The sequence below is a fragment of the Mustela erminea genome, chromosome 20 (assembly GCF_009829155.1).
Source record: "Mustela erminea isolate mMusErm1 chromosome 20, mMusErm1.Pri, whole genome shotgun sequence".
Lineage (NCBI taxonomy): Eukaryota > Metazoa > Chordata > Mammalia > Carnivora > Mustelidae > Mustela > Mustela erminea.
The window spans coordinates 39,486,322-39,511,461 of NC_045633.1; the positions used below are offsets into that span (position 1 = coordinate 39,486,322).

The 25,140-nt window shown below is 38.1% G+C and overlaps 1 protein-coding gene across 8 annotated transcripts in view; it reads right to left on the reverse strand.

The window, feature by feature from the left end:
* TPST1 (tyrosylprotein sulfotransferase 1) overlaps nt 1–25,140 on the reverse strand; it is a 115,357-nt gene that overhangs the window by 76,488 nt on the left and 13,729 nt on the right. Inside the window, exon 1 of one of the 8 annotated variants that reach the window (XM_032327355.1) lies at nt 10,742–10,764. The exons of the other annotated variants lie outside the window; for them this stretch is intronic. The gene's annotated coding sequence lies outside the window, so the exon portion shown is untranslated. Of the gene's footprint in view, nt 1–10,741; nt 10,765–25,140 lie in introns of those variants that run through there. 8 annotated transcript variants of the gene reach the window in all.

Here is a 25,140-nt window from a genome sequence, read left to right on the forward strand (position 1 = left end):
ATGAAAGGAATGACAGGAAGGTAAGCACCCGCGCAGATATGAAACGCCCGCACTCTGAATGCACTCCGCTACCCACATGAAGATCCACGGGCAGTTGAAAAGTCACACTGTCTTAAGACACTTGAGCCCAATCACTGTCCACTAAGCTACACTGACAGGAAGGCAGCCCCTGGAGAGCCATGCTTAGAAATGAAAACAATGTTGAGTGTGCAGGTGTGCATTTGAGCAGCTCCATCAGCACAGATTTACATGAAATGTCCACACAAGGCAAATTTAGGGAGACAGAAAGCAGAGGTTGGAAGCAGGAATTTAATGACAAAGGCATGAAGTGAGTTTTTGCAGGAATGGAAATGTTCTAAAACTGGACTGCTGTTAGTTATACACCTCTAGAAAATTTAATAAAAATCACTGAATTGGACGCTTACAATGGTAAATCTTATTGTATATAAGTTATACCTCAACACAGCTGTTTTTTTGTTTTTTTTTTTAAAGAATACTTTCCTAGAAAAATATTCTGAGAGTCTCAGTAGGATACACCAAGATCTGGTTTTCGTTTACTCATATATCCATTCCTTCCATTGCGTGTCTGAACACATATTATGTGCCAGGCAATGTACTGTACTATAAAGCTACAACATGGGAAAACAAAGTGAGAATACATTGAGATTAAACAATCAGCTTAATGAGACAGCAAAGAAAGAGCGCCTGGGTGGCTCAGTTGGTTGAGCGGCTGCCTTCAGCTCAGGTCATAATGCCGGACTTCCAGGATCGAGTCCCGCATCAGGCTCCCTGCTCCTTGGGGAGCCTGCTTCTCCCTCTGACCTTCTCCTCTCTCGTGCTCTCTCTCATTCATTCTCCCTCAAATAAATAAATAAAATCTTAAAAAAAAAAAAAAAAAGACAGCAAAGAAAAAAGCACTGATTAAGAACACTGGTAGTAGGGAACCTGGGTGGCTCTGTTGGTTAAGCGTCTGACTCTTGATTTTGGCTCAGGTAATGATGTCAGGGTCATGAAATCGAGCCCTGCATGGGCCGTGCTCTGGGTGTGGAGCCTATTTAAGATTCTCTCCCCGACTCCCTCTGCCCCTCCTCCCCCACCCGTGTGCTCTCCCTAAAACAAGAACAAAGAACACTGGTAGCAACATAGCACTGAACTATCTATACAGAAAACTGCATCCATGATATAAAAGACATACTTAAGATGTTATACGAGTATTCAGTTTAAAAGGGGTCAGATGTTTTTTATAAACAGCAAAATTGCAAAATTAAGATTTAACCCTAGAATAATAATATTTTGGTTGAAAATTATAAGCATAAATGAAGAAAACATTGCTGAAATGGAAACAAATTATCTATAGATGTGAGGACCAACATTTTAAGCAAAATAAATGACAATAAGCCCAATGTGGACACATTCTGGCAATTTCAAATAACCTTCAATTTCAAGTGAGAAGAAAATACTTCTGTGGGCTTTCAAAGAAAATAAGGACCAAAGGATCAAATAATAACCTGGCATCAGATGTATCTACCACACTAAACGCTTACCCTCTGGTTTCCTAGTAGTCACCATTCTTTATTTTTCAAATAAAAAAAAAATTTTTTTTCAAATAAATAAAAAATAAATTAAAAAATTCATTTTTCAATGAATATTTGTTATTTCTCAGAGTGGGTAAAGAAAAACAAATATTTTTAAAATAACAGGAACAGGGATGCCTGGGTAGCTCAGTCAAAGTTTCTGCCTTCAGCTCACGTCATGATCCCTGGGCCCTGGGACTGGGTCCTGAGTTGGATTCCCTGCTCAGCAGGAAGCCTGCTTCTCCCTCTACCCCTCCCCCTTCTCCCGCTCATGTGTGCATGTGCTCGCACGCTCGCGTACCCGCGCGTGCTCTCTCTCTCTCTCTCTCTCTCTCGTGCGCACACGCACGCAAAAAATAAATAAAATCTTCTAAAATAATAGGGACAGACTACCTAAAAAGATTACATTTAGGTAGAGATCTGAACAGTGAACAGGATATAGGCGAAGTGCAGAGAAGAACATTCGAAGCAAAAGCAAGTAGATATGCAGAAGTCCTGCAATGGAAGGCCAGTTCAAAGCCTTCAAGGAGCAGGGTAAAGCAAGAGAAAAAGTGGGTGAATAATGAAACTTGAAAAATGGGCAGGGGTCAGATCATAAATCTTGTGGATCAGTTTAGGAATATGACATTTTATGTAAGATGCAATCAGATATGGCTGATTTAAAAATTTTAAGCAGGGAGTTACTTAATCCTATTTTAGGTTCATATAGTCTCATTCTGGCCAAAACCATCTTGAAAAAGAACAATGCTGGAATATTCACAATTCCCAATCTGAAAACTTACTACAAAGCTAGAGTAATGAAGACAATGTAGTACTGGATAAAAACAAGCATATGAAAGAATAGAATAGGATTATAAATCCAGAAATATACCCTTACATTTTTGGTAAGTTGAGTTTTCTTTCTTTTTTTTTTTAAATTAAGTTTTTTATTTTAATTCCAGTATAGTTAACACACAGTGTTATATTAATTTCAAGTGTACAATATAGTGACTCAACAATTTTACACATTGATCAGTGCTCATCATGGTAAGCACATTCTTTAATCTCCATTACTTATTTCACGAATTCCCCACCCACCTCCCCTCTGGTACTATCAGTTTGTGCTCTGTTACTAAGAGTCTGTTTCTTGGGGCACCTGGGTGGCTCAGTGGGTTAAGCCTCTGCCTTCAGCTCAGGTCATGATCCCAGGGTCCTGGGATCGAGCCCCACATCAGGCTCTCTGCTCAGCAGGGAGCCTGCTTCCTCCTCTCTCCCTGCCTGCCTCTCTGCCTACTTGCGATCTCTGTCAAATAAATAAATAAAAATCTTTTTAAAAAAATAAATAAACAGGGATTCATGTATCCCTTTGATTTTTTTTTTTTTTTTTTGGTAATTTGGGATTAAATACCCAGCAGTGCGATTACTAGGTCCTATGGTAGTTCTATTTTTAACTTTTTGAGGAAACTCCATGCTGTTTTCCACAGTGGCTGCACCAGGTTGCATTCCCACCAAGAGTGCACAGGGTTCCTTTTTGTGCACATCCTTATCAACACTTCTTGTTTTCACATATTTTTTTATTTTGACCATTCTGACAGGTGCAATATGATATCTCATTGTAGTTTTGACTTGCAATTCCCTGATAATGAGTGATGTGGAGCATCTTTTGATGTGGTCAACTGATTCTTGACAAGGTTCTGAGACAACTGTGTGAGGAAGGAACACCGTTTTCAACAAATGGTATTAGGACAATTGGATATCCACATGTAAAAGAAAGAAGCTGAATACCGGCTTACAAAACTTTACTCAAAAGAACTAGAGGGGTGCCTGGGTGGCTCAGTTGGTTGGGCGACTGCCTTCAGCTTAGGTCAAGATCCTGGAATCCTAGGATCAAGTCCCACATCGGGCTTCCTGCTCAGCAGGGAATCTGCTTCTCCCTCTGAACTTCTCCCCTCTCATGCTCTCTCTCTCTCTCTCATTCTCTCTCTCACATAAATAAATAAAATCTTTTAAAAAAATTAACTAGAGACTTAAATGTCAGAGCTAAAACTATAAAACTGAGATTAGAGAGGTATAAATCTTTGTGGCTGCAGTTCCTTAGACATAAGACCAAAAGTACAAGAGACAAATTAAAAACAGATGAATTAGATTTCATCAAAATTAAAAACATTTGTGCTTCAAAGAACATCATCCTTCTTTGATGTGAAAGTGAAAGAAAAATCAAAAGATGGGAGAAACTAATCATGTATCTGATAAAGGACTCGTAGCCAGAATATATAAAGAACTATTATAATTCAACAATAAACACAAATAACCCAATTAAAAAGAAGGCAAAAACCCATACAGACATTTCTCCAAAGAAGAGACATAAATGGGCTAACATGCACATAAGATGCTCAATATTCTTCAGGAAAATGCAAATCAGAACTACTTCACACCGACTAGATGACTGCGATCAAAGACACAAATAAATAACAAGTGGTGATAAAGACGTGGAGAAACTGGAATATCCACTACGCATACAATGCTGGTGGGTGGGACTGTAAAATGCCGCAGCCCGTTTACACAAGTTTGGTAGTTTCTCCAAAGGTTAAATGTAGAACTAACGTATGATCCAGCAAGTCTACACAAGAGAAATATAAACATGTGCTCCAGAAAACTTGTGCAAAGCATCACTACTTATAGCTAGAAAACAGTAGTAACACAAATGTCCACCAACTGACAAACGTATAAATAAAACATGGTATATCCAAACAACGGGGTATTATTCAGCCATAAAAGGAGTGAAGTACTGATATACAATTCTTATACACAAACTTTGAAAACATTATGCTAATTGATTAAAAGAAACTCATAAATGACCACATATTACATGATTCCATTTATATGAAGTGTCCAAAACAGGTAAATCTGTAGAGACAGAAAAATTAGTAGTTGCCTGGGGCTGAAGCGAAAGGGAAGATGGAATTGACTACTACATGGTTTCTTTTTGGGGTGACGAAAGTGTTCTAAACCTAGATTGTAGAGAATTTTTTGGTATGTGGTTACACCTCAATAATATTGTGTTAAAACAACAACAACACACTACACACTTCTTAGAATGGCTAAAATAAAAAACACTGACACTATCAAGTGCTGACGAGCATGAGTAGCTGGACTTCTGTATTTCTGGGAATGCACAATGCTACATCTGAAGACGTGTTTGGTGGATCCTGATACTGTAAACATACACTTATCATACCACCCAGTCACTGTACTCCTGAGCATTTATCCTAAAGAAACGAAATCTATGTTTACACAAACCTGCACATCAATGTCCTCAGCAGCTCTACTCATAATCACCAAAAACTAAAAACACATGCAATGTGTAAATCGGATAAACCGTGGTAAATCCACTGATGGAATACTCCTCAGCACTGAAAAAGAACAAACTCTTGATACACACAACAATGTGGATGAATCCCAAAGGTAACGTAAAACGTATAAAAAGAAAGAAGACAGTCTCAAAACAGTTCTATTCATAAAATATTCTCGAAAGGCAAAACTACAGATCATTGGATGCCAGAAGACTGTAAATTTATTTTTTTTTTAAGATTTTATTGATTTATTTGAGAAAGAGTGAGTGAGAGAGAGAGCATGAGCAGGGTTGGGGGAAACAAGAGGGAGACGGGAAAGCAAACTCCTCACTGAACAGGGAGCCGGATGCTGGGCCATCATGACTTCAGCCAAAAGCAGATGCTTAACTGACTGAGCCACCCAGGATCACAAGACTATAACTTTAAAGGGATATAACACAATAAAGTTTTCTGGGATGATGGAACTATTTATTCTGTGTTCTGTGGTAGTTGTTACACAAATCAATATATGTATTAAAATTCACAGAAATATGCACCGAAATAAAAAGTCTATTTTACTGTATGATAATCTTTAAAACAAAACAAAACAAAAATAATCAAGAGAAATTTGCAAGGAAATGTGGGGGACAGGGAAAAAAGATTAAAGATCAAAAACAGGAGAGTTTATGATTCTTAATCTTCCAATTAATGTTTCTGATCAAGTATTATTCAGTGGTGATAAATTCAGTGGTAATAGGAATACATGAAACAAATGATGGGTTTCACTGACAAGAGCAGAGAAATGGTCCTAGAAAAATCTTCTTATGTTTTCCATTTTATAAACACTGAGATGAAATAAAAATTCATTTAAGTCTGAACAAAGCAAATAAAACTTACTTAGTGAAGCAAAGAAAAGTGCTCTTAGGGAACCAAATCAACTCTAATAATGGTGGGTTTCATTCTAGGTAGTTTTTTTTTTTTTTTAAGATTTTTTTTTTTAATTTATTTATTTGTCAGAGAGAGAGAGAGAGAGCGAGCACAGGCAGACAGAGTGGAAGGTAGAGTCAGAGGGAGAAGCAGGCTCCCTGCGGAGCAAGGAGCCCGATGTGGGACTCGATCCCAGGATGCTGGGATCATGACCTGAGCCGAAGGCAGCTGCTTAACCAACTGAGCCACCCAGGCGTCCCTCATTCTAGATAGTTCTATAAGCATGATTCCTCTAGCACATTTCATTTGTTTGTGCGGTGGCAGATGCATCCCGCATGTTGTATGAGGGAAGAGCAGTAATCACTAAGAAATCACTCGAAAATGGCAAAGCTTTTTGATAAAATTTAGTACTATGTATTTTAAATTACATTTAACTTACCAACCTCTGACTTCAATATGTAATAAATAAATGAGTCTTTTTCAAAAATTACCTGAGCAACAATTTAAAATTCAGTGTACAAAAAGCAAGATACCCATAAACCAACTCTTCCCCAAGCACATATCAGATACAAAATATTCACCAACCAAAAGCTAACATGACAAGAACCACTAAGTTACTATAGTAGCAACCAAGAGTATCTGATAACTTTGCATTAAAATATCCCAAATTCTCAGTAGAACATATAAAAAGACAAAAACTGGAAAAATATTAACATATTTATGTGTCCAGAAGCATACTTATAAAATCATCTTAATGGCTGCGTAATACTTTACTGAAAGGACTTTCAACCCAACCGTGAGTTTGCTCCTTGGTGAGTTACAGGTAGAGACTGCACCAAAGTAGAGTTGGCAAACAAAGGGAACTATTTGCAGCAAATAAAGGAAATCATGAAAAATAACTTCCAAAGCAGTGAATCCCTGAGCAGGGGAGAGCGGGTTCCTTCTATTTAGGGTTAAGACAAATACTCAGAAAGGGAAGCTCTTATAAGGGTGGGCATAAGGTTGCCCTCTTGTACTTAGAAAACAGACCTATACATACATCCTACGTTATGTTATTGAAGCTTGTGCTCCTTCTAGGATGGAGACTTTAACATTACAAGGAAGCAGATATAACCGTTAGAGGGGCTATATGGGCATGCTCTGAGATCTTGTATAAACTGGATGGGATTTGGGGCTCCTTATCTCAGGAAAGGAATGCAGAGCTTTGCTTGCTTATGAAACAGCACTGGAATTTTTTTACCACTGATTTATTGTCCCTGCTATGGTTGGGCTATTTCCTGGCCTGGTAGACTTAGTTTTTGCATTCCCTTTATTTCCTTAAAATTATTAACTACTGGGGCGCCTGGGTGGTGCAGTTGGTTAAGTGTCAGACTCTTGGTTTTAGCTAAGGTCGTGATCTCAGGGTCGTGAGATTGAGCCCTGCTTAGGCTCCAAGCTCAGCACAAAGTCAGCTTGAGTCTCTCTCCTTCTCTTGAGCCTTCAACTTAAGGCTCGATCTCTCTCTAAAATAAATAAATCTTAAAACAAAAAACAAAACAGAACAAAAACCCTTAACTACTTAGGTTTTTCCATTTCTTTCTTTTTTTTTAAGATTTTATTTATTTATTTGACAGAGAGAGATCACAAGTAGGCAGGCAGAGAGAGAGAGGAGGAAGCAGGCTCCCTCCTGAGCAGAGAGCCCGATGCAGGACTCGATCCCAGGACCCTGAGATCAGGACCTGAGCCGAAGGCAGCGGCTTAACCCACTGAGCCACCCAGGCGCCCTTTCCATTTCTTTCTAATTCTGATCTCCAAGAAAGTTCTGCAAGAAGTGCACCTGGGTAAGCAGGGCATAGATCATTGTGGGGGGGCGTGGGGGCAACAGCTGGGGGCTTAAAATGGCCTCTCAGTGGGGCACCTTGGTAGCTCAGTGGGTTAAGCCTCTGCCTTTGGCTCAGGTCATGGTCTAAGGGTCCTGGGATCGAGCCCCATATCGGGCTCTCTGCTTGGCGGGGAGCCTGATTCCCCCCCCCCCCCCCCCGGCCTGCCTCTCTGGCTACTTGTGATCTCCCTGTCAAATAAATAAATAATCTTTTAAAAATGGCCTCTCAGTGTCACAAAGGTCATATCTTTCTTTTTCTGTGGACACCTAACTCTTTCTGCTTACAGATGTATGAACATTTATTTGGCCAACTCTCTTATTATGATTTACTTGTTTTTAAACTTTCATGACTCTAACACTGTGATAAATATTCTTGTATAAACAAACATCTTTGTCCATGTGATTATATTCTTTTCCTTTTTTTAAGATTTTATTTATTTATTTGACAGAGAGAGAGGAGAGAGATCACAAGTAGGCAGAGAGGCAGACAGAGAGAGAGGAGGAAGCAGGCTCCCTGCTGAACAGAGAGCCCAATTCGGGACTGGATCCCAGGACCCTGGGATCATGACCTGAGCCTAAGGCAGAGGCTTTAACCTACTGAGCCACCCAGGCTATGATATTCTTAAACTAAAGTTTTGAAAGAGGAATTGCGAGGTCAAAGTGTGTGGAATACTGAGGGTGGGATATGCTCAAGTTTAAAACATTTAATACATATTTGATTCATATCCTTCTCATATCTTACATCCAAATCTGATAAAAATTCTATTGGCCCTATCTTCAAAATATAGTCACAATCTGACCACTTCATTTGCACCACCAGCATCTCTCACCAGGATTATAGAAAGATATCCTTATTTCTACTCCTGTCCCCTATTCTCAACTCAACAGTCAGAGGGATTTTTTTTTTAAAGATTTTATTTATTTATTTTTCAGAGAGAGAGCGAGCGAGAGCGCGCACGCACAAATAGGCAGAGCAGCAGACAGAGGATGAGGGAGAAGCAGGCTCCATGCTGAGCAAGGAGCCCGATGTAGGGCTCAATCCCAGGACCCCAGGATCACAACCTGAGCCAAAGGCAGACGCTTAACTAACTGAGCCACCCGGGCACCCCCAGAGGGATCTTTTAAAAATTTAGTCAGAACACATCATTCCTCTGCTCACAGCCTAGTACTGTTTTTCAAAATAGCCTTGAAAAGACTTAAGACATCCAACATTAAATTTGGTTAAATTTCTTTTCTATTGATTTTGTCAAGAAATCTCTGTAGAGATCAAAAATAACACTGACAGAGGTCAGGACAATATATCTTCTTGTTCAAACTAACTGAGAAGATACCTCTTAAATTAGAAGTTTCATAAGAACTAAAATGAAGGGGTACCTGGGTGGCTCAGTGGGTTGAGGCCTCTGCCTTTGGCTCGGGTCGTAATCTTGGGGTCCTGAGATGGAGCCCCACATTGGGCTCTCTGCTCAGCCAGCTCTCTCTCTGCCTGCTTGTGATCTCTCTCTCTCTCTGTCAAATAAAGAAATAAAATCTTTAAAAAAAAAAAAAAAAAGAACTAAAATGAAGGCCAACTCCTGCTCTACTAAGAATAATGTGGAAAAACAAAGCCTTACGACATATCCAAGCATACTTAATAATTGTGTCAACACAGTTTGGATTTTTTTTCAAATTTTCACTTTTAATGTATTTTATATTAAATACTGTCTTCCCCAATACATTAAGGGGGAAAAAAGTATGTTCAATGTCCCCTTCAACATATTTGAATTCAGGTAAGATGCTGGTCAAAGACCTTGTAAGGGATATTAAAATGGGAAAGAAAGGGATTTTGGGTTTCCCAGAAACATTCTCATGCTTTTCACTAAGCTTATGAAGCCTACGTTTCCCTCTGTGCATGTTTCTTAATTTGAAGAATCACATAATCAGACAGCATCAGTGCTAATAGGGGCCTAATTTGATCCAATGCTCTCATTTTATAGATACACAAATGGAGGACCTAACAGCACGTTTTTACTCACCACTTCTCTAAATCTTACCTATTCTTTTTTTTTTTTAAGATTTTATTTATTTACTTGGCACAGAGAGAGGCAGCAAGTGGGAGAACACAAGCAGAGGAGGTGGGAGAGGGGGAAGGAGGCTCTCCACAGAGCAGGGAGCTCAATGAAGGGCTTGACCCCAGGACCCCGGAGTCATGACCAAAGCTGAAGGCAGACGCTTAACGGCTGAGCCACCCAGGCACCCCTAAATCTTACCCATTCTTCAAAGGTTGCTTTTAATTTTATCATGTGTATTTTATTTACTCCAAAAGCTTTAAAAAAAAGATTTTATTTATTTATTTCACATACAGAGAGACAGCAAGAACAGGAACACAAGCAGGAGGAGTGGGAGAGAGAAAAGCAGGCACCCGCTGTGCAGACAGCCTGATGTGGGGCATGATCCCAGGATCCTAGGATCATGACCACAGCCAAAGTCAGATGGGTAAACGACTGAGCCACCCACACGCCCCTACTCCAAAAGATTTAAGCTCAGAAATTCAGAGTCCTTGTCTAGGTTTCATCCCCCTACCACAGCATGAGTAACAGAGTATGAGGTCACATTGTACACTGAGTCCTCAAAAAGCATTAGTAAACCAACCAAACTGGGAAGTACATTGCTCTAGACAAGAGATGCTGTGGAAATGAAGTCTCTATTCACACCTTGATATGAATTCTCCTCATTCTTTTTAAAAAGTAGCCCTATAATTTAAGTAGAAAGTACATCAAGGGGCGCCTGGGTGGCTCAGTGGGTTAAGCCGCTGTCTTCGGCTCAGGTCATGATCTCAGGGTCCTGGGATCGAGTCCCGCATCGGGCTCTCTGCTCAGCGGGGAGCCTGCTTCCTCCTCTCTCTCTCTCTGCCTGCCTCTCTGCCTACTTGTAATCTCTCTGTCAAATAAATAAATAAAAAATCTTTAAAAAAAAAAAAAAAGTACATCAAAAGCTGGTCTGACCATTATCCTTATATATTCAACCACTGTGCACATGCACATACACACACACAAAGACACACAAAAGCACATGTATCCACACACAGAGACCTTTGTCCATTTCACTAATTTTCAAACAAGCAGTATCAGTATTTTCCCAACTGGGACATTCACAGAGCTGAGGCTGAGCTAGAAGAGAACACAAAAAAGTTCAGTCTTGGCTTTGTCTCCAGGGGAAAGAAAAAACATTAAACACTGCAACAAACATATCTGAAAAATCACTATTAATAGGACCACTGTTTCTCAGTAAGCCAAATGCAGGACTCCCAGAAATGAAAGACTCTCTAGAGAAGAGAGTGTTGACATTATACTTCCCTACTTAGATCTTTACAAATTTTATAAAGATTTCTAATCAAAAACAGTGATCAGTAAACAGAAGTAGGGGTATGGAGGTCAGTAGTCAGAAAGGCCATACCAAACACTCAGTGCACATAGTCCCAGGCATGAGTACTCACGAGCACATACATCACACCCTGCTTTTATAATCACAAAGTGGCCATGTGCTCAATACAAAGAGATGATGAGCAAATGCCCTAGGAAAAGATAAATTAAACAAAGTAACGATCTCTAAAATGTTTCTTTACAATGTTACCCATTAGCTCCTCTCTTCCACCTATTCAACCAATATAGGAAGTAGCAACAGCCAATGCTATTTTGCCTGCTGTCTAAACTCTGTTCCACAGTGGGTTTCTCTATTCCCTAAATTTTTTAGCAAAGGGAAACATAAGTATATCATGCCTTTAAACTTGTCAATTAATTTGTTTCCAGGGGTTAATTTAAATTACAGCTTTGCCATTCCACAGAAACTTCCATTAAACAAACCACTGTCCCAAAACTGATTCTCATGTCAGCTCAGAGCTGGGGGAACACCTTTTACTTGCCATACACTGGGGTTTGCAACTAGAACCACTGACAACAAATGGCAAATGACAAAAAGAATATAGTATACAAAGCTGATGATCTTTGGGAAGTCTACTGGAACCCATGTTCTTAAAGGAGCAGTGTTCTGGGGTTTTGTTTTCAAAAAAACCCCATGGTCAAGAGGGAAAAGAGCCAGTCAAACACAAAGAATTGGACCTAATCCCTATGACATAAATAGACACAAGAGTACAAGTTAAACTCAAACAGAACATTTTCAATGATTCCAGTGAAATAAAATGATGTCTGGGAAATGCTTCAAAAATATCTGACAGCAGGGGCGCCTGGGTGGCTCAGTGGGTTAAGCCGCTGCCTTCGGCTCAGGTCATGATCTCAGGGTCCTGGGATCGAGTCCCGCATCGGGCTCTCTGCTCAGCAGGGAGCCTGCTTCCCTCTCTCTCTCTCTGCCTGCCTCTCCGACTACTTGTGATTTCTCTCTGTCAAATAAATAAATAAAATCTTTAAAAAAAAAAAAATCTGACAGCAGATTATGAGTAGGGAGGGGAGTTATACATGAAATCAGATGGCTATGAGTTAATAACTACTAAAGCTGAGTGATGGGTACCTGGGGATTCAATATCATTTTCTCTATTTTGGGATATGACTGAAATTTTTCATAATAAATGGTTAAAGTGAAGTAAAACAAAATATTAAGTTTAAGTTGCCAAATTCTAACCTTCTCGGATCTGTAAGTCAGAGTCATTGTAGGCTAACCATTCTTCCAGATTCTTCATTCATGTTTCTCATCTATGTATACTACCCTTGAGAGGGAACACACACAAAAGCAAATTTGCTCAAAGTACATACTTTCATTCAATAATTCAATTATATAATGTTTCTACTAATCTCCTAACTTTTAGAATTAAAAGGAGAAAAAAAGCAGGCATTGAATTAATGTAATAATAATACTAAAAAAAAAAAAAAAAAGCCTAGTGTATTAGACCTGGGCTCTAATCCGAAATCCATTTTTTTTAAGTTTATGAAACTAGTTAAATCATTAAGCATCAGTTTCTTCATCCGTTAAATGAAGATGATAATGATAATGAACTCTTTTTTGCACTTAAAGTAGAAATTATAAAAAGAAGACGGGAGAAAAAATGCAAAAACATTTTAAAAATCTGCAAATTCTCCTTTTCACAATGCTGCTAAGAGAGTCAAGTGGATAATGTGTTTTAAAGGGTTTTTAAAGAATAGGAGCCTGAAACAAGATGAAGCCAAAAAGGTCGACACCAAGGCACACAATAATTAAAATGGCAAAAATTAAAAGATAAAGAGAGAATCTTAAAAGCAAGAAGAAAAAAGCAGTTACATAAGAGGGAAACCCCATAAAGCAATCAGTTGATTTTTTAGCAGGAACTTTGCTGGCCAGAAAAGAATAGCATGATATAGTCTAAATGCTGAAAGGAAAAACCTAAAACCAAGACCCAAAGACACAGACAGACTGAAAATGAAGAAATAGAAAAAAGACGTTCCATGCAAATGGAAATGGGAAAAAAAAAAAAAGCTGGGGTAGAAACACTTATATAAGACAAATTAAACTTTAAGACAAAAACTGCAGCAAGGAACAAAGAAGAGCATTACATAATGATGAAGGGATCAAAATCAATCCAACAAGAGTACATAGCAATTCTAAATATCTATGCATCCAACAACGAAGCACCTAAATAATAAAGCAAATATTAATAGACATAAAGGGAGAAACTAACAGGAATACAAGAATAGTAAGGGATTTTAACACATTTTCATCAATGGATAGGTCATACAGGCAGAAAATCAATAAGGAAACAGTGGCTTTGAATGATACATTACACCAGAAGGTCTTAATAGAGAGATACAGAACATTCCATCCAAAGACAAGAGAATACATACATTCTTTTCAAGTGCACCTGGAACATTCTCCAGAACAGATCACATTCGGCCACAAAACAAGTCCAATAAGTTTTAAAAGACTAAAGCAATACCAAGCATCTTTTCCAACCACAATAGTATGAAACTACAAATCCACCACAAGAAAAGAACTAGAAAAACACACAACCACATGGAGGTTTAACAACATGCTACTTAACAACCAATAGGTCAATGAAAAAATCAGAGGAAATAAAAAAATACATGGAGACAAATAAAAACGGAAATACAATGGTCCAAAACTTTGGGATACAGCAAAAGCAGTTCTAAGAGGGAAATTTATAGCAATACATGCCTACCTCAAGAAACAAGAAAAATCTCAAATAAACAATAAAAACTTACACCTAAAGAATTATGGGGGAAAAAAGAATAAAGCCCAAAGTTAATATAAGGAAGGAAATAATAAACAGCAAAATTAATTAAATCAAGACAAAAAACCCACAAAAGATCAATGAAACTAAGACCTGAATCTTTGACAAGATAAGGAAAATTGATAAACCTTTAGCCAGACTCTTCAAGTTAATAAAGAAAAAAAACATATACATAAAATGAAAAATGAAAGAGGACAAATAACAATCAACACTGCAGAAATACAAAGGATTATTAAGAAATTACTATGAAAAATGATATGCCAGCAAAACAACCTAGAAGAAATGGTAAGTTCCTAGAAACAATCTTCCAAAACTGAATGATGAAGTAGAAAATTTGGAAAGACCCATTATAGTAACAAAATTGAATCAGTAATCGAAAACTCCCACCACACCAAAGTCCAAGACCAAATGATTTCATAGGTGAGATCTACCAAATGCTTAAATAAGACTTAATACCTATTACTCTCAAACTATTCCAAAAATAGAAGAGGAAGGAAAACTCCCAAATACATTCTAAAAGGCCAACATTACCCTGACCCAAAGCCAGACAAAGACACTACAAAAAAAAAAAAAACAAAACAAAAACAGAACAGTATCTCTAGTGAATATAGATACAAAAATCACTAACAATGTATTGGCAAACTAAATTCAACAACATAGTAAAAAAAATAATCCACCACAATCAAATGGGATGTAAAAAGGTTCAATTAAAAAATGTAGGGTAAGGGGTGCCTGGGTGGCTCAGTGGGTTAAGGCCTCTGCCTTCGGCTTAGGTCATGATCCCAGGGTGCTGGGATTGAGTCCCGCATCGGGCTCTATGCTCAGCGGGGAGCCTGCTTCCTCCTCTCTCTCTGCCTGCCTCTCTGCCTACTTGTGATCTCTATCTGTCAAATAAATAAATAAAGTATTTTTTTTTAAAAATGTAGGGTACCTGGGTGGTTCAGTCAGTTAAGTGTCTGCCTTCAGCTCGAGTCATGATCCCAGGGTCCTAGAATCAAGTACCACATCGGGCTCCCTGCTCAGTGGAAACCCTGCTTCTCCCTATCCCTCTGCCTGCCACTCCCCGTCCTGTGCTCTCTGTCAAATAAATAAAATCTTAAAAAACAAATTAAAAATGTGACATATCACATTAACAAAAGACAAAAACCATCATATCAATAGATTCAGAAAAAGCATTTGATGAAATAGAACATCCATTAATAATGAAAACGCTCAACAAAGTGGATCTAGAGGAACATATCACAACATAATAAAGACCATATGTGAGAAACCTACAGCTAACATCATACTCAATGGTGAAAAACCGGGAGTTTTCTCCTAAGATCAGGAATAAAATGAAGACTCCCACTCTCATCATTTTTATTCAACATAGTACTGGAAGTCCTAGCCATAGCAATCAGATGAGAAAAATAAAAGGAATTCAAACTGGTGAGAAAGACATAATACTGTCACTATTTGCAGACATTTCTATATACAGAAAACCCTAATAACTCCCTCAAAAAACTATGAGAACCAATAAAGGAATTCAGTAAAGGTGCAGAGTACAGATTTAATACACATAATCTGTTGCATGTCTATACACTAACAACAGTTAGTATTAAAAGAAAATAATCTCATTTACAATTGCACCCGAAAGAATAAATTACCTAGATGTAAATTTAACCAAGGAAGAGAAAGACCTATACTCTAAAACCTGTAAGACATTCATGAAACTGTAGACAACACAAACAAACATAAACACACAACTATCCTCATGGACTGGAAGAATTAATACTGTTAAAGTTAGAATGTCCATACCACCTAAAGCAATCTACAGATTTAATGCAATCTTTATCAATATACTAATAGTATATTTCACTGAACTAGAACAATCTCAAAATTCATATGGAACCATAAAAGACCCCAAAATAAATAAAGCAGCCTTAAGGAAGAACAGAGCTGGAGGTATCACAAATCTCAGATTTCAAGATAAACTACAAAGCTATACTAATCAAAACAGCATGGTCCTGGCACGAATAAAGACATATGGATCTGCATATAGATCTGAATGCAACAGGGTAGGGAGCCCAGAAATAAAACCGTGCTTAGTCAATTAATCTATGACAAAGAAGGCAAGAATATATAATGGGGGAAAGACAGTGCCATCAATAAATGGTGATGGGAAAACTGGATATAGCTACCTACAAAAGAATGAAATTTTCTTACTTTTCTCACTTTCTTACACTCTACACAAAAATAAACTCAAAATGGATTAAAGACCTAAATGTGAGACATGAAACCATAAAACAGCTAAAAGAAAACATAAATACCAATTTCACGGACATTAGTCTTAGCAACATATTTATGAGTATGTCTCTGCAGGCAAGGGAAACAAAAGCAAAAATAAACTACTGGGAATACACCAAAATAAAAAGCTTTTTCACAGCAAAGGAAACCATCAGCAAAACAAAAAGGCAATGTACTGGATGGAGGAAGATATTTGCAAATGATATATTCAATAAAGGGTTAATGCCCAAAATATAAAAAAGAACTTAAGCAATTCAACACCAAAAAGAACAAATAAAAAATGGGCAGAGGATATGAAGATATGAATATAATTAATTAAGAAGTAAATTAAATTAATTAAATTAAAGGATATGAATTAAATTAATCATTTAATTCCACTACTAGGTATTTTGTCAAATGCTTTTTCTGAATCTATTGATATGATGGCTTTTGTCTTTTGCTAATGTGATACATCACATTTTTAATTCATTTTTTTAACAAATTTTCCCAAAGAAGACATACAGATGGCCAACAAACCCATAAAAGATGCTCAACATCATTAATCATCATAGAAATGCAAATTAAAACCACAATGGGATATTACCTCACACCAGTAAGAATGGGTATTACCAAAAAGATAAGAAACAAGTGTTGAGTGAGGATGTGGGGAAAAGAGAACCCTCGTGCACTATTACTGGGAATGTAAATAGGTACAACCAATAGGCAACCACTGTGGAACACTATGGAGGTTCCTCAAAAAAATTAAAAACAGATTATCATTTAATCCAGTAATTCCACTACTAGGTATTTATCCAAAGAAAATGAAATCACCCCTATGTTCACTGTAACATTATTTCTAATAGACAAAATATGAAAGCAGTCTATGAATAGATGAATGGAAAAGATGCGATACACACATGTAAGTATGTATATGTGTTTGTGTGTATGTGTGTATGATGAAATGGTAGTCAGAAAAAAAGAATGAAATCTTGCCATTTGCCACATGGATGGACCTAAAGGGCATTACTGTAAGTGAAATAAATCAGACAGAAGAAGACAAGTAACCATGTAATTTCACTTACACAAGGAATGTAAAAAAAAAAAAAATGAACAAACAAAAACAGACTCATAAATACAGAGAACAAACTGGTGGTTGCCAGAGTAGAGGGGGTTGGAGGAATGCGCAAAACAGGTGAAAGGAATTAAGAAGGTAGAAACTTACATTTATAAAATCGGTCACAGAGATAAAAAGGACAACATGCTGAATATAGTCACTAATACTGTAATAATGTTGCATGGTAATGGATGGTGGCTACATTTATCACTGTAGGCACTGAGTAATTCATAGAACTGTCAAATCACTATGTTGTGGGAAAAAAGCGAGAGAAAGAGAGAGAGAGAGAGAGAGAGAGAGAGAAAAGAAGAAAAGGACTCTTAATTAAGGAGAACAAACTGATAGTCACCAGAGGGGAGGTTGGTGGGGAGGATGGGTTAAATAGGTGACAGGGATTAAGGGAAAGTGCGCATCAAGAGAACTGGGTGCGGGGTGCCTGGGTGGCTCAGTTGGTTGGGCAACTGCCTTCGGCTCAGGTCACGGTCCCGGAGTCCCGGGATTGAGTCCTGCATCAGGCTCCCAGCTCCATGGGGAGTCTGCTTCTTCCTCTGACCTTCTCGCCTCTCATGCTCTCTCTCTCAAATAAATAAATAAAAATCTTTAAAAAAAAAGAGAACTGGGTGATACATGGAATGGCTGAATCACTCTATCATATACCTGAAACTAATACAACACTGTATGTTAACTGAAACTAAAATAAAAATTTTTAAATCACTACGTTGTACACCTGAAACTAACACAACACTGTATGTCAACCATACTTCAACAATTTAAAAAAAAGACCACAGGCTGCGGCACCCTTTGCGGCACCCTTCCCGGCACTTCTCCCAGGCAGCCTGCCCGCACTCAGGACCGCTCCTCCATCCACACCTCCACACCTGCCCTCTAGTCATGCTGCCACCTCCCACGTCATACCCCGTTCTCTGTTTTAGACATGTCTCCTCAAGTGTTCTTCTCCTATCCTCCTTACCCCCAGAATCCACTGTTCCAACTTCTGTAACTTAAAGCACTTGGTAACATACACATCGGTTTGCACACTCATGCACTGTACGGTGGTTAGTTTACCCCACTAGATTATAAACTCCCTTAAAGCACAAACTAAAATACATTCATTATCATGCAGTGAGTGCATGAATATCAGATAAGATACAAAGCATGGAAAATACAGATGAATAATAAACACCTAGTGAAATTTTTTCAAATATGTGAAATACCTACAGTGTCATGTGAAACAAAGCAAATGTTTAACAAACGTCAAAAATGAAGCAAGAACTACAAATAAACAAAAACAAAGTAATCTGGAAGTCATAAAAATTTTTACGATTTCAATCATTATCCCAATAGGATTTTTTTTTTTTAAGATTTTATTTATTTGAGAGAGACAGTGAGAGAGAGCATGAGCGAGGAGAAGGTCAGAGGGAGCAGCAGACTCCCCACGGAGCTGGGAGCCCGATGCGGGACTCGATCCCGGGACTCCGGGATCATGACCTGAGCCGAAGGCAGTCGTCCAACCAACTGAGCCACCCAGGCGTCCCCCCAATAGGATTTTTTAAACTGAATGTACAACATTTATAGCAGGTTAAAAAAAAAAAAAAAGTTTTTCCAAGACTTTGGGAAAAAGGCCACACAAATATTAAACTAGTAACAAAACTTTTAACTGTTATGACACTAACAGTAAAGAAAAAAAATAGCCTCAACTATGTATACAAACATCACAAACTATGTACACAAGAAAACATCACAACTATGTACACAAATTTAATATGTTTCAAACACATCACAAAACAGTGACAATTGTTTAATTTATGGTATTGGGTTCCCTCATCCACATTCCTACACTCATTCTGCTTCATCTACAGCTACCTTCTGCTTATGTTCTGATGCCTCCCAAACATGCCTGCAACCAAGGCTTCTATCCCAAATCTCATTCAAAGAAAAAAGGCACAACTCAACTCTTCTGTTTTATGTTCCAATGGCAGGTCAAACTCAAGGAAGACCAAATGGAATGCATCTTCCCCAGTAAATCCCTCAACCTCAATTTCTTCTGCTGGTACGTGGGCATCCTCTCAGATGCCCACATTAAAAATCTGGGAGCCTTTTTGCAATTTCTCCCTTAACCTCTCCATGGGTAACCTGTGAAGTGGGGCCAATTCCTCTTGCTTCATGTCCCATGAATCTCTTCTCTTCCCTTTTCCTCCCCTGCTGGCATGACCTTCATCCTCACCCTCACACTTCCTCACAAGCATAACTCCATAGCCTAATAACTGGTACTGTCTGACCTTCAATCAGTTTATTCATTATCCTGTTTCGGAAGTGATCTCTGTAAAATGTAAATATACTTACGGCACTCACCTGCTTAAAACCTTTCCAGATATCCTCAATATCCTCAGCACAACATGTAAGGCCCTTCCTGATCTAGCCTTTAGCTTCATCTTTCATCACTCTTCAACACCCCGCTACACACACACACTCACCTAGTGTGGCCTGTACCACGTATAACTGACTCATTCTTCAAAATTCAGTTTCAATGAGAACTCTTCTAGGAAGCTTTCCTGACAGCTTTCTGTCTTATATGACATAGGTGTCCTTCATAGCACCCTGGTACTTATCCATATCATCTTACTTCTTCTATGGATAATCTGCTTGTTTCTTCAGTGGACTGTGACGTTCTTGAAAATAGGGACTTCTGAGACATCAATGGTTTATTGTTTTTTTTTAATTAACATTAATATAATGTGTTATTTGCCCCAGGGTACAGATCTGTGAATCATCAGGCTTACACACTTCACAGCACTCACCATAGCACATGCCCTCCCCAGTGTCCATCCCCCGCCACCCTATGCCTCCCCTCCCCAAACCCCCTGCAACCCTCAGTTTGTTTTGTGAGTTTAAGAGTCTCTTATGGTTTGTCTTAAGTCAATGGCTTCTTGACCACCAGTAAGTTAAAGTAACTAAATTCTGTGAGAGTTATTTAGTTATAAGTTCTTGGAAGGTACTGACAATACCATCTTTTCAGTCTCCCCTATAGCATATAACAAAATATTTGCATATTGAGCACTCAATAAATATGCACTGAGTGGCTCCACTAAAACTCTTTCTCACTAAAACCTCTGCCACCTAACATTTTCCTATGAATAGAATACTGATCTTTCCCTTTCCAACATTAAAATACAGTTTTTCACTATGTTCAGAAGGACTGACGTTTCAAAACTCACCTTTTTTTCTCCTCCGAGCATTGTTCTTCTAATCCATTCTGTTTGTTGATCGGTTTATTTCATCTACCTCTTATTACCTCACACTCATTGATGAATAAATCAAATCTTATTTAATCCCTTAGACTCCGTGCAAAAATCAGAACATAAAGTAATATTTCTGTCTTAGAATCACTGAACATAAAGAGGAACCTGAAGCTCAAAAAGGGTAACTCGTAAAGTATCTATCAATACTTTGCAAATCATTGATCAAGTTGAAACCCAGGTCTGAATCTGAAACTGCAACTGCTATTCCAGGGTGCTACCTGTGCAATAGCTTTGTTTTCTTGGCAGGAACAAAAAGCCATGTATGCATGGGATTTTGGAAGGGATTGCATTGAAGCTATAGATCAATTTGAGGAAAATTGCTTTTTTTTTTTTTTTAAGATTTTATTTATTTATTTGACAGAGAGAGATCACAAGCAGGCAGAGAGAGAGAGAGAGGAGGAAGCAGGCTCCCCGCCGAGCAGAGAGCCCGATACGGGACTCGATCCCAGGACCCTGAGATCATGACCCGAGCCGAAGGCAGCAGCCTAACCCACTGAGCCACCCAGACGCCCCGGAAAATTGCTTTCTTAACAGTATTAGTCTTCTAGTCCATGAACATGTAATGTCTTTTCATTTGTTTAGATCTTCTTTTGAAATATTTTATTTGAGAGAGTGAGCGAGCACATGTTGGAGCACATGAGTGGGGGGAGAGGCAAAGGGAGAGGAGGAAGCAGACTCCTGCTGAGTAAGAAGCCCCATGTGGGGCTCCATCCCAGCACCCTGAGATCATGACCTGAGCCATAGGCAGTTGCTTGACTGACTGAGCCACCCAGATGCCCCCATTTATTTAGATCTTCTTTTTTATTTATTTTTAAGATATTTTATTTATTTATTTAACAGAGAGAGAGACAGAGCAGGAACACAAGCAGGCTGAGTGCTAGAGGAAGAAGCAGGCTTCCTGCTGAGCAGGCAGCCTGATGTGGGGCCCCATCCCAGGACCCTGGGATCATGACCTGAGCTGAAGACAGACGTGTAAAGACTGAGCCACCCAGGCGCCCTTATTTAGATCTTCTTAAATTGCTTTCAGTATTGTCTTCTCATTTTCCATGTATAAGACTTGCATTACTTTTGGTAAAACTTGTTTCTTAATCTTTTATTCCTTTGATGCTATTATAAGTGGAATTATCTTCTTAATTCCATTTTTGGATTGTTATTAAATATAGAAATACAGTTGAATCCTATATATTAGTCTTATATCTTGCAAACATCCCTAACTCATTTAACAGTTCTGATGGTTTTTTAATGTGTTATTAAGAATTTTACGTATACTTGATATATCATCTCTGATGAGAGACAGTCTCACTTTTTCCTTCCAATCTGAATACGTTTTAATTTTTCTTGCCTAATTGCATTGGCTAGAACCTCTTGTACAATATTGAATAGAAATAGTGAGAGCAGACATCCATCCAGTCTTGTTGATCTTACAGGGTAATCATTAAGTGTGAAGTTAGCTGTGAGTTATCTTAGATGTCCTTTTTCATGTTGATGATGTTCTTCTCTATTTCTGACTTATTCCTTGTGTTTATCATGAACAAATGTTGGATTTTCTCAAATGATTTTTCAGTGTCTATTGAGATGATTGTGTGTTTTTTGTCATTAATTAATATGGTGTATGACAGTTGTTGATTTTCATGTGTTGAAACAATCTTACATGCTTGGGACAATCCACCCTTGGTCATGGTTTATGTATGGTCATCCTTTATGTATGTTTCTGGATTTGGTTTATTGGCATTTTCTTATGATTTTTGCATTTATATAAATAAATATATGTTTGTAGTTTTCTTACAGTGTCTTTGTCTGGTTTTGGAGTCGGGGAAAACTGGCCTCAGAGAATAAGTTGGGAAGTATTCCCATCTCTTCTGCATTTTGGAAGAGTTTGTTTAGGATTGTTGTTCATTCTTAGGTTTGGTAGAATCCACTAGTGAAGCCATTTGATCTTAGACTTTTCTTTACTTGTTATGGCTTTATTCAGAGCATATCTTTGTGAATGCATTTTAGTACTTTGCGTCTTCCAGGAATTTGTCCACTTTATCCAGTTATATAATTTATTTGATTACAATTGTTTACAGTATTCCCTATAATTCATTATAATTTTACCATATAAGGTTGTTAATAATTACCGATTTTAATAATTTGAGTCTTATCTTTTTTGTTCTTATTAAATCTAAATAAGATTGTTAATTCTGTTGATCTTTTCAAAGAACCAACTTTTTATTTTGTTGAATTTATTCTTTTCTACTGTGTTTATTTCACTGTAATCTAATTCATTCCTTCTGTCCGCTGTCCAGTTTACTCTTTTTCTGTTTTTTGTTTTTTTGTTTTAGTTTATTTATGTATTTATTAGAGACAGAGTATACGAACATGTGCTTGTAAGCATGTGGAGGGACAGAAGGGAAGGGAGAGAATCTCAAGCAGACTCCCTGTTGTTTGGAGCCTGATGTGCAGCTCCGTCTTATGACCCTTAGATCATGACCCGAGCTATAATCAAGAGTCTGACACTTAAGCCACCCAGGTGCCCTTTTTTTCTGGTTTCTTAAAGTGAATAGTTAGATTGTTGATTTGAGGTCTTTTTAACTTGTGAAGTTTTAAACTTTTTTTTTTAAGTTTTAAACTTTTAAAATTTTATTTTTAAAGTTTTCCTATTGCTGGGGCGCCTGGGTGGCTCAGTGGGTTAAAGCCTCTGCATTTGGCTCGGGTCATGATCCCAGGGTCCTGGGATTGAGCCCCGCATCCGGCTCTCTGCTCGGCAGGGAGCCTGCTTTCTCCTCTCTCTCTCTGCCTGCCTCTCTGCCTACTTGTGATCTCTGTCAAATAAATAAATAAAATCTTAAAAAAAAAAAAAGTTTTCCTATTGCTTATGTGTAACATTGTGTAAATTTAAGGTGTACAACAGATTGATTTGAGATTTTCTTTTTTATAGGTATTTACACTATAAATTTCCCTTATGATATAGCTCTTGCTGCTTTTGCTATATCCTATAAGTTTTGTGTTTTTATCTCCAAGTATTTCTTAACTTCCCTTGGTGTTTCTTCTGTGGCTCATTGGTTATTTAGGAGAATGTTCTATAGATGTTCACATATTTGCAAATTTCTCAAATATCTTAACTGCTCCTGTTTTCTAATTTCATTCTATTGTGATTGGAGAATATACTTTGTATGATTTCAGTCCTTTACATTTACTGAGATTTGTTTATGGCCTATCGTAGGGAATGTTCTATGTGCATGTGAAAATGATGTTACACCTAGACTGTTTTATGGATGTTTACTAAGTCTAGTTGGCTTGTAATATTGTTCAAGTCTTTTTCCTTGATCATCTTTTCTCTGGTTGTTTTATGTGATATCAAAAATAGAATAATAAATTCTCCAAATATTGTTGTAGAATTACCTATTTCTGTCTTCAACTGTCATTTTTTTTTAAAGATTTTATTTATTTATTTGACAGAGATCACAAGTAGGCAGAGAGGCGGACAGGGTGGGGGGGAGCAGGCTCCCCTCTGAGCAGAGAACCCGATATGGGGCTCAGTCCCAGGAGCCCGGGATCATGACCTGAGCCGAAGGCAGAGGCTTTAACCCACTGAGCCACCCAGGTGCCCCATCAACTGTCAATTTTTGCCTCTTGTGTTTGGAAGTTCTGGTTAGATGCATATGTATTTATAATGTTTATACCTTCTTAATGGATTTCAGTTCTTACAATTATATAGTGCCCTTTGTCTCTAGTAACAAATTTTATCTTAAAGTGCATTGTATAGGATGTTAGTATAGCTACTCCAAAGTCTTTTCGTTAAGGTGTGTGGTGCATCTTTTTCCCCTTCTTTTGCTTTCAGCCCATTTGGTCATTGAGTCTAAAGGATATCTTGTAAGAAACATATTTGGGTGATTTCTTAAAAAGTTTTTATTCAGATTCCAGTTAATATACAGCATAATACTAGTTTCAGGTGTACAATATAGTGATTCAGCACTTCCATAACAACACTTGCTTATCACAACAAGTGCACTCCTTAATTCCCATCACCTATTCAACCTATTCCCACACCCACCTCCTCTCTGGTAACCATCAGTTTGTTTTCTATAGTTAAGAGTCTCTTTCTTTGTTTGTCTCCCTCTCTTTTTTTTTCTTTTTGCTCGTTTATTTCTTAAATTCTGCATATGCATGAAATCATGGTATTTGTCTTTGTCTTGACTTACTTCACTTGATATAGTACTCTCTAGGTCCATCCACATCATTGCAAATGGAAGATTTCATTCTTTTTGATGGCTGAGTAATATTCTGTTATACATATTTTGTATGTATATGTAGTGTGTGTATATACACGCGCGCGCACACACACACACACACACACACCCCACATCTGGGCCCTGGGATCATGACCTGAGCCGAAGGCAGAGGCTTTAACCCACTGAGTCACCCAGGTGCCCGTCTTTCCACTTCTTCTTCTTCTTCTTTTTTTTTTTTTAAAGATTTTATGTATTTATTTGACAGAGAGAAATCACAAGTAGATGGAGAGGCAGGCAGAGAGAGAGAGAGGGAAGGAGGCTCCCTGCTGAGCAGAGAGCCTGATGCGGGACTCGATCCCAGGAC